The sequence below is a fragment of the Gobius niger genome (genome assembly GCF_951799975.1).
Source record: "Gobius niger genome assembly, chromosome: 5".
Classification (NCBI taxonomy): domain Eukaryota; kingdom Metazoa; phylum Chordata; class Actinopteri; order Gobiiformes; family Gobiidae; genus Gobius; species Gobius niger.
In genome coordinates this window covers 31,566,824-31,576,587 of record NC_136856.1, presented here as the reverse complement: position 1 = coordinate 31,576,587, position 9,764 = coordinate 31,566,824, and positions in this window count along the sequence as shown.

Here is a 9,764-nt window from a genome sequence, read left to right as displayed (position 1 = left end):
ACCCGTGCCACCCTTCTAGATCCGCCCCTGGTCTGATCTGCTCTGTCCCTGAACTTTCTGCACACACGGTAGCAGCGCAGTTTGGCCAGTTTGGCCGCGGGTCACCTGTGCGCCTTTACCCATGACAGAGCCGTCAGCACCACGGCACACGCGCTCCTCAGCCTAAAGCTGTCACATTAGAATGAGGGTCCACTTAAACGGACTCTATTGGCTTTTCTAGTTTTCCTTTCACAACGTGTCGACTTTGTTTACCTGCGAAAAAGGAGGAGTGAACAAATCCGTGCTGGGTCCGAAGCCTCTCGTTCTCAAGTCTCTCTCTGCAGTTGTGGACAAATGTCCTGGTTATGCATGTCTTGGAAATGTTAAATCCTTTATATATATATATATATATATATATATATATATATATATATATATATATATATATATATATATATTTTTTTTTATTTTTTTTTTTTTTTTTTTTTTTTTTTTTTTTGTTAAACTCTTCCTCACCCTCCGCGGGCGGTCTCTTTTTCCTCCGAGCTCGGGTCCTCTACCAGAGGCCTGGGAGCTTGAGGGTTCTGCGCAGTATCTTTGCTGTTCCTAGAACTGCACTTTTCTGGACCGAGATGTCTGATGTATTTCCTGGGATCTGCTGGAGCCACTCCTCCAGTTTGGGGGTCACTGCCCCGAGTGCCCCAACGACCACGGCACCACTGATGCTTTCACCCTCCAGGTTTTCTCCAGCTCCTCTCTGAGCCCCTGGTATTTCTCTGGTTTATATATATATATATATATATATATATATATATATATATATATATATATATATATATATATATATATATATATATATATATATATATATATATATATATATATATATATATATATATAACTAAGATGATGTTATTACTTTTACCCCTAGATTTTGCTGATTTTTACCTGCTGTAGAGCCGACAACAAGGCTGATCACTGATCACACAGAAAATTACTAATTACTTAAAGAAAATTCAATTATTATTGTTTTATACACATTGAAGGCTGATTATAAATATAAAAATATGCTAGGTATAAAACAGTTGTTGGCCTTTTATCTCTTGTTATTTCAACAGAAGATTCAGATAAAGTAGCAACTTTTTCTGTGTTTGTCTATGGAACTGTCAAAAGCTTGGACCCGGAAGTAGTTTATTAATCTCTCCGCCATGAGATGTTTCAATCCGGACTTGCAGAGCACAAATTCCTGAGTATGTCAAAAGAAAGAGTTAGTCTCTAGCCCATCTAGCCCTGGTTATTTAAAGAAATAACCAGAATGTTCATTCTAGCCACTGGGTGGCAGCTTAAATTTTAAAAAAAAGGAAGTATTCCACACGTGTCCAGCAGAGGGCACTGGGCACAGAAGAGATCAAGGTTTAAACAACACATTATAGCCATGTGCTAAATGGATGGTCTGCCCCAGGGGCGGCTGTGGCTACAAATAGCAGTTTAGCACCACCCAGTGCTGAGTGAATGAAGAATGACTAAAGTGTAACTTGTGACACAGGCTTGTAAAGTGCAATACAAGTGTGGCTACAGTCCTGTCAGTCGCATTATTGAAAAAGGTTTCCTCAATAGTATTTTCCAAAACAAAACATATTTTACTAAAGAAAAAGAACGAAGGGGCGCTGTGTGGGTCCGTGCATGAACCAGGTGCTCAATTGGAAAATGGGGGAGCTTCTTTGGGCTGCAGACTGTTTGTTCCTTGGGTTAAATGTGTAAAGTACTTCACAGTGGCCATTCCCAAAATGAACAAAAATCCAAAGCACACCTTGTGTAGAAAAATGTGAAAGGCCTTTATTACATCGTGGCTCAAGAGAATAACAATTGGCTCCCAGGGAAATAAACTTGGGGACCCCTGGTGCCTATACCAGGGGTTTAAATCCAGCTGTAGTTATCTCAACAAGCTCGTAGTATCATCAGAGTTCGGGCTTTAATGTTATGAATAAAGACATTTTATGGGAAACTAGCAAATAATTAGAGGAAATAGCCATGGAACAACACTGCTACCAAAAATACATCTAACACATACGTTACCTTTGCATTTCTGTGAGCGATAACTCCAGTATTTCACTTTTTAAAATCTGCTATTCAAACCCAGTCCACTCTCCTTCGCAGCCTCTTCACCCGGACTAACTCAGCTCCAGGAACTCGCTCTGCAGGCTCCCGTCGCTGTGGGAGAAGTTCACCATCTCCTCCACCTGATCTCTCTCCTCTTCCTCGTCCTCCTCCTCGGGGTCCCGGGACATCTGCGCCTCCCCCGCCGCTCCCCCTTTACCCCCGAGCTCCAGGTAGCCCTTGCCCGTGTGGTTGCCCGCCCGGCTGCTCTTGGCGCCCCCGGCTTCGCTCTTGCCTTTGGCCGGTTGGACCATCAGGACGCCCCGGTCCAGGATGGGGGTCCCGTCAGGGCTGTCCCACTCGCTCTGCGCGCCGCTTGGCCTGTTCGCGTCCAGGATGTGGCCGCTCGGGTCCAGGGTGACGGTGGACTTGCTGGTGCAGAGACCCATGATGGTCGTGGGGGGGAACTGATGCTGAAAACCTTTGGAATGGTGAAGTTAAGACGTGGAAAACCTTGTAAATACTGGGGAAAAAAGAGCATACAGTAAACTTACCAACAACGTGATCTTAAAAAACTGGCTGTTGGAAAACGAAAAACTTTCAATGACGGTAAAATAGCAACCTTTTGAGGAAATAGACCAAACTTTGGAAAAGAGACAACTCTCAGGTAGCTTTAGTTGGTAGCTTTTTGTTTGAATATTTACAAAGTGAAGTCAAAATCCGTTACGAGGTGTTCAACAATCCAGGACTATTCCGAAGTTGAACGTAAACCGTGAGCTGGAAAGAGGGTTTCAGTAAAAGTCTGCGGATCATTTCCAGTCCGTGAGTCGATTGCTCAAGTGAAGCTGCGTGACTGAAGGCGTGTGTCTGAAGTGAGCCTGTCCAGAACAGACTCCTTCACCAGATGACGGAGCGAGTGCTTTTCCAAAACGTGACGTCTTTGTTCCCAGTTGGTTTGTGTGAATGTGCTTTTAATGAGCAATAAGAAAAAAAACAAAAAAACAATCTTTCATCAGCTCGTTTCACCGAGCCGATCATAATCGTCTCAAAAGCAAATCATTAGTTTGCCATCACGTTCATTTTCTTTAGGCGAGTATTACTGTTTTAATGTTACTCCAAAGGAAACAGCTCACACTAATCTCAAGAAAATAACGGGAAGCTTGTTTTGACCGGAGTTCCCCAGTTGTTTGCACCCGTCAAGCTTCAGGCGCATTTTCAAATGGGGGAAAATGTGGTTCTCGAGGACCACGTGAACGAGAAAAAGTTTCTTTTTTACCCAGAAATAACATTTTTTTTCAAGAAAAAAAGTTCTTCATAAGTAAAACACATTTTTATTGGAAAGGTTTCTGGGTAACACTTTATTTTTACCCTTGATACATTGTATCTGCTAGAGTTAGTACAATGTAATGTGCTGTAGTTACATGTAATAACTGCTACATATGAGTTACATCCACCATGGAATAATATGTATTTGTAGTTTGTAGGTACATAATGTAATAAGTCCGAACGCTAACCTTAACCCTAAGAGTCTTATGTCTTATTACATTATTATTATTTTAGTTAATATGAATAGGGACAAGTATTTTACATAAGCTTATGTCACATATAACAACATTTTAGCCAAAGCTAATTCTCAAAGTCTGTCCCTAGTTGGGCCTTTGCACAACAATTAAACAATACATAGTTAAAACAACACAATAATACAGTACAACATAAAATATAAACACAGCAGACGGTCAGTGGTCACAATTGTGATCTCGGATTAAAGTCTAAGTTTGTATTTGAAAAGGACCCGGTTTGACTCTCCCTTCAGGTCAGTGGTTAAACAGTTCCAGGCTCGGGACCTGACAGTTCCCCCTCTGAGCTCCCCCACAGCCCTGGAGGAACTAAGAACTCACTCAAGACCTGTGGGGCTTGCTAATGCAAACATTTGTACATTAGCTTCAACTGAGCAAATTTAGACAAACATTTAAATTACTCACAAACACAAACACAGTGATCTGACTTAATGGGCTTCCTATAACCATTTCAACTTATGTGAGAAGATCATGGCGTGCATGAAAGTGTGAGCAGCGGGAAACGGTGTCGGTATCCCCGATAAATCTGACTGTATAAAGATTTGCTTTGGCCACTGTACAGGGGCCTCATTTAAAAAGCTCGCTATGCACAAAATGAGGCCAAAGCTTTGTACAGCTGCTCCTCTGCGCCAAAGGTGATATTTATAGAATACAAACTGAACGTGTTCTAAACATGTGTTTTGATAAGTTTTATGGTTGGAAGAAACAGAAAGATGCCAGAGAAGCAGAGTTCACTCTTCATTGAAACGCCTCAAGCCCATGTTGCCTCTGCACGAGCTGCAGCAGCGTGTGCCCCTCCCTCTCAGTCCCTCGCCTTCGATAAAACACACTCATTATCGCCTCATGTTTAGGGAAATCTCATTCATAAGTCACTTAGCATTGTCTTTTATGGTCAAATGGAGGCGGACAGAGGGCTTGTCGTGATGTCCGCAGCTTCCTGCGAAAGGAAGACTGCGGTCAGGTGGTTTTCAATCGCAAAAAAACTTTGTGTACAGAATTTTGCGTTACTTTCCTAAGTCAGAGTCTCACTCACACCGAGGTACAATGACAGTCCAATGAGGACAAGGCCCAGGTGTTTGACCTCTGTGACCTGCTGGATCTTGTTAAATTGTATTCTTCGGTCATGGAGTTGGTTCATGAGGCAAAGCAAACAGACATTTTTAACATTCAATGACAGACCTACGTTTTGAAACCACACCGCCACCGTTTGCAGGTGTTTTGCCAGTTCATCAGAAACGGCATGCGTACTTTTCCCTCGCACATAGAGCACTGCATCATCAGCGTGCATCTGACATCCTGCTGCAGGACATGAATCTGCCACATCATTGAGGTACAATGTAAAGAGCAAAGGCCTGAGAATGGACTATGTGGTACTCCTGTGTTCACTTTTAAGAATGTGCTCATTTCATTATTGACCTCCTCACACTGATCTCTCTGTTCAGGATATGATTTGAACCACTGTAAAGTTATTGTTGTGAAGTTGAAATTGGATAGTTTGTGGATAATGCCGTGTTCAGCGTCAAAATCGCGCCCAAAGCCCCTAGTTGGACGCTTGTTCTGAAGCCACATCTTGGAAGGAGCTCTTGCCCATTAGCTTTGGGAATGCTCTGTGCATCATTAAGGCCCAAACACATTCCCAACGCAGATCCAGCCACTGAAATAATAAGTTTTCTTTTTGCCGCTTTTAGTCCTGGGTGTTTAAGTAAAAGAAACAGTGATGTGCTGCTTTATAGTACTTTTAATTACTTTAAGTTTTAAACCATTTTGTTTGAGATACTCAGTTAGAGCAACAAATGGTCCTCCTCAGGGAATTTTTAACCTTGAGCTTCAATCAGTCTGTTATTACTATTCTTCTCATGGATTAACATGGATTATGTTAAATATCAATTAAACACATATATTACATTTAAATACTATATGGCTTTGTGATGATGATGATGATGATGATGATGATGATGATGATGATGATGATGATGATGATCTCATAATGAATAAAAACAGTAATACTAACATGGGAATATATTGGGTATAAAGTGTAGTATGTTGTGTATGTTGACTTCATGTAATGCATTGTTGTATTCCATGTAACCAACTAAATTGTTTTATTAAACAATTGAGGACCAATCTAGTGTAGCGACCACATCATTTAAATATATGAATTGATGATTTTTTTTCTTTTTGCCAGTTATAGGGACAAAGACAGTGTGTTATAGAGTGATGAGAATCAGAACGGACGACATTACGATTTCTTTGCTTAAAGCAGTACTAAGTAACTCTTCCCCCTAGAGGCGCAACTGCAGGTGTTGTAGCAAGTTACGATTTTTTAACTTATTAATTGTCTTGGAGAGTAAATACGACGCTGACAGGAAAGGCGAAGGGAGAGAGGGATACTGTGCATCAAATTACACAATGGAAATAATTTTTTTCGCTCAAACTTTAAAGTGACCCGTAGTTAGCTTTGCCCGTTAGCATGTTAGCTTCTTCTTCGTGATTCCATTAGTGTGTATTGGTGGCTCCGGCCCAGTGGCGGTCAAGTTGTAAACATGGTTTTCTGTCCAGAGACACCAGGGGGAGATGAAAGACCCTCCAATCATCCCATAAACACTTGTATTACCCCCACAGGGACTACGGAAAGGATTTATTAAGGTAAACACGTTACTTAGTACTGCTTTAAAGGTACGCTGTGTAACATTTTGGACTATACTGTTGCGGCAAAACAAAACGTGCTCCTAATGACACAGAAAATGCCGTTACTGCAGTGTGTAACAAAAGAATGGACTTGGATGAGAAACTAACTTGTATGAATCTCAAATTCTACACTGCCTTTCGTCACATCTCCATGGAGACGAGCTGGAGACGTACCCACTCCCGGTAAAGTTTGCAGTCATATCTTAGGAAGGGGGAGCCTCATAAATGCTTGTTTGCACATTTATGATGTATTTTTCTATGATGAAAATATCTGTCATTAAATAAATGCTTCTATTTTAATTTCATTTATTGGGTAAAATTCGATGCGGCGTGGCTTTAAAAAAAAAAGAAAAGAAAAGACAATGATTTTTATAGATGCAATTATACTCTTATTATTCATTCTATTTATTATTTTTTATTATTTTATTATTATTTATTTAAGTATTTCCCTGTGGGGCCCCTCTGCTGACCGTGTCAGCTCCGCCTCTGTTCCTTCTGTAGCTGCTCCTCAATTGTTGTGAAATACAAAGTGGGCAAAAGCTTGGGAAGAGTAGACTCCGGTCATGGATTAGTTTATGTCCTTAGTGCGTGACTTCATGATAAATGCTGTTATACTGAGGCGCATTAAACCGCATACGGGGCCGATCTTACATGATTATTCCTCTAGTTTCTCTCTGAAGAGTGGAGCTCTGTCCAGCGCAGCTTTATCACATTAACAATAATCTCCATGATATTGGTGACTGACACCAACTACCCAGGGTGGCGGTACAAGTTGTCATAGACTGTTACAAAGCAGATTATATTGTACTAAATTTAGTTTTGTACAATGTATCAAGGTAATGTAAAATTCTGTTTTTATGAGAAAGGTTTCTGTTCTCACGAGAATAATATGTTCTGCTTATATTATTTTATCAGCTGTTGCCTCAATGAAAAATGTGCAGATGATCCAATATTAGATGCATCTTCACGGGTTTCTGCTGTGATTCTGGTTTTATCCATGTGTTTGATGATCATTGACCTGATGTGCCTTTCTTGTCTATTACACAGTCAAAATCTCTGATATCCTCTCTTTGGTCTGTGTGTATCGGTGGGGATTATGAGCGTAGGGCAAGCTTTGTGACGCAAGTGGAGTCATCAGACATGTACATATGTGTCATATCTTTACAAATGATTAAACTACTGAAAGCAGTGGTGAAGTCTACGTGATAGGCAGGAGGTATACGCCGTATAACCACTAGAAAGCCTGCAGATTACCATATGCCCTCTACTGTGACCACTCATACAGCTGCTGGGTCACTACAAGGTCATAATGCAACTTTGAAGCATCTGTGCCATCAAACCCATGAAGATACATTTGGTGAAAAATGCTGGGAACATTTTACTACCAGGACAAAGGAGTCAAACAAAAAAAAGCAACAACCAAAAAAAACCTTACCGGGTTTATAACATTGATACTAAATTGTGTATATATCGATTTTAGCAAAAGGCGGCGTTGCATATTTTTGTTTTTAATCTGTGCCTCTCTCCAACCCTGGTAAACAAAAGACTCTCATATAGGCTATGTGTCGCATTAGAAATGTGTATAACTCCACAGTCTTTTCTTCCTCTTCCTGTTCAGAGGCATGAGGTTTTAGCAGGTCATTGTTGTGTGCTCCCCTGTGGAGGGCTCTTCATGAGGGGCAGCGGACGTCTGTTCATGACAGACTTAGTTAGCACAAGTCAGGCTGTGGAAAGTACTGTATACCTGTGAAGTCTACAGTAAGGCGGCACGATTATGATAAAAAACTTAATTTACATTTTTTTTAGAGAGGTGACGTCAAGATTTTTTCAGCTCGTTTTCCCCCTTAACATTAGTAGAGTAAAGGGAAGACCCAACTCACCCTTTGAGAAGCTTATTTTGTGACGCTTTGTCCGCTAGCAAGCCGCAAGGTACATAACAAACACACCGGCCGGGTTTCCCACATGTATGCATTCTCAAACACTACAAAACTGTGGGGCTTGTTTACTCCAAATTAGGTTTTCATGTTTCTTCAGAGAGGGATTTTTTTAACATCTAAAGGGTGAGGAAAAAGTGAGTACACCATTTGGAATTCTCACATTTCTGCCTAAATTTGTCATATCTTGATAAACGCAGGGAGAATCATGGTGCGGGGCTGTTTTGTTGCCTCAGTTCCTGGACAACCTTCTGTCATCAATGTAAAAATGAATTCATAAGTTTATCAAGATATTATGCAGAAAAACCTAAGACATTCACAACAGCGTGGAATAAGTAAGTGAACCCCTGTATTAAATATCTGTCTGATCCTTTTCTGTAGTTGCAGATCAGACGCTCACAACGATCAGGATGAATCTCGGATCATTCCTCTTCACAAAACTGCAGCTGTTCAGCGAGATCCAGGCGGTGCACTTACTTATTCCTCCCTCTCCTGTGAATGTTTACATGTTATGGCCAATAAAAATATCACAAAATGTAAATGTTTGGGTGGAATTAGTTTAAGCAGATACTGTTTAATAATTCTTGTGATTTTAATAAAGATCAAACCACATTTTATGACAAATTTGGGCAGAAATGTGAGAAATTCCAAACGGTGTACTCACCCCCATCCCCCCCCCACACTGTATGTCCTGCCTGATTCATTGAGCTTTAAACCACTGGCACTGGAACCAAACCTGGCTCTATCAATTATTTAGATTTCATCACTGCAAATAGAGGCAATTTTGGCCATTTTTATTCATAAAATCTATATGAAAACACAAAATGACAGTTAACTTGTAATACAGTACACGTTCTCATATTCACGTCAGTCATGCAAAAGTCTCAAATTCATACGATTTCTAACAGAAGCGACAATGCTCGGGGCTGGAGGCCAAAACTTGATACTCTTTTCACTATTTTAACCGACTGTTCACCGGGCAACACTGATCGCGAGTGCACAGACACACACTTTATTTACAAAATAATTACATTCAAAGCTCCAATAGAAATGCTGCTCTCTTGACATCCACATCAGCGCTCGAGTTCACTATCTCATGTCTCTCTCATTGCTTCTCATTCCATGCAACAAAAACAAAACTGTCCGACAATTATAGATCCGAACATTGTACAGGGACCGCCTCGTAGTAAGAACTAAATGTACAACATTTGAATAAAAATAGCCTATAGTACAATGTATTTCCTCAAACACTGTGAGTAAAACCTGCAGGCTGAATAGTTACATTTGAACAAATACGTATCATTTCAGACTCAGTTTATGCGACTTGCTTGATGTGTAGAACCTTTGGATTTGGCCCCATTGCCCACTTTGAGCATCATTGTTGCAATCTAAAAAATATCTTTAGCCCAATAAAGACATTTCTTTCCTAATCCTTTCTATATTACCGGAAATGAATGGAATTTTTACTATAATGAGTCCCGATCAAAAG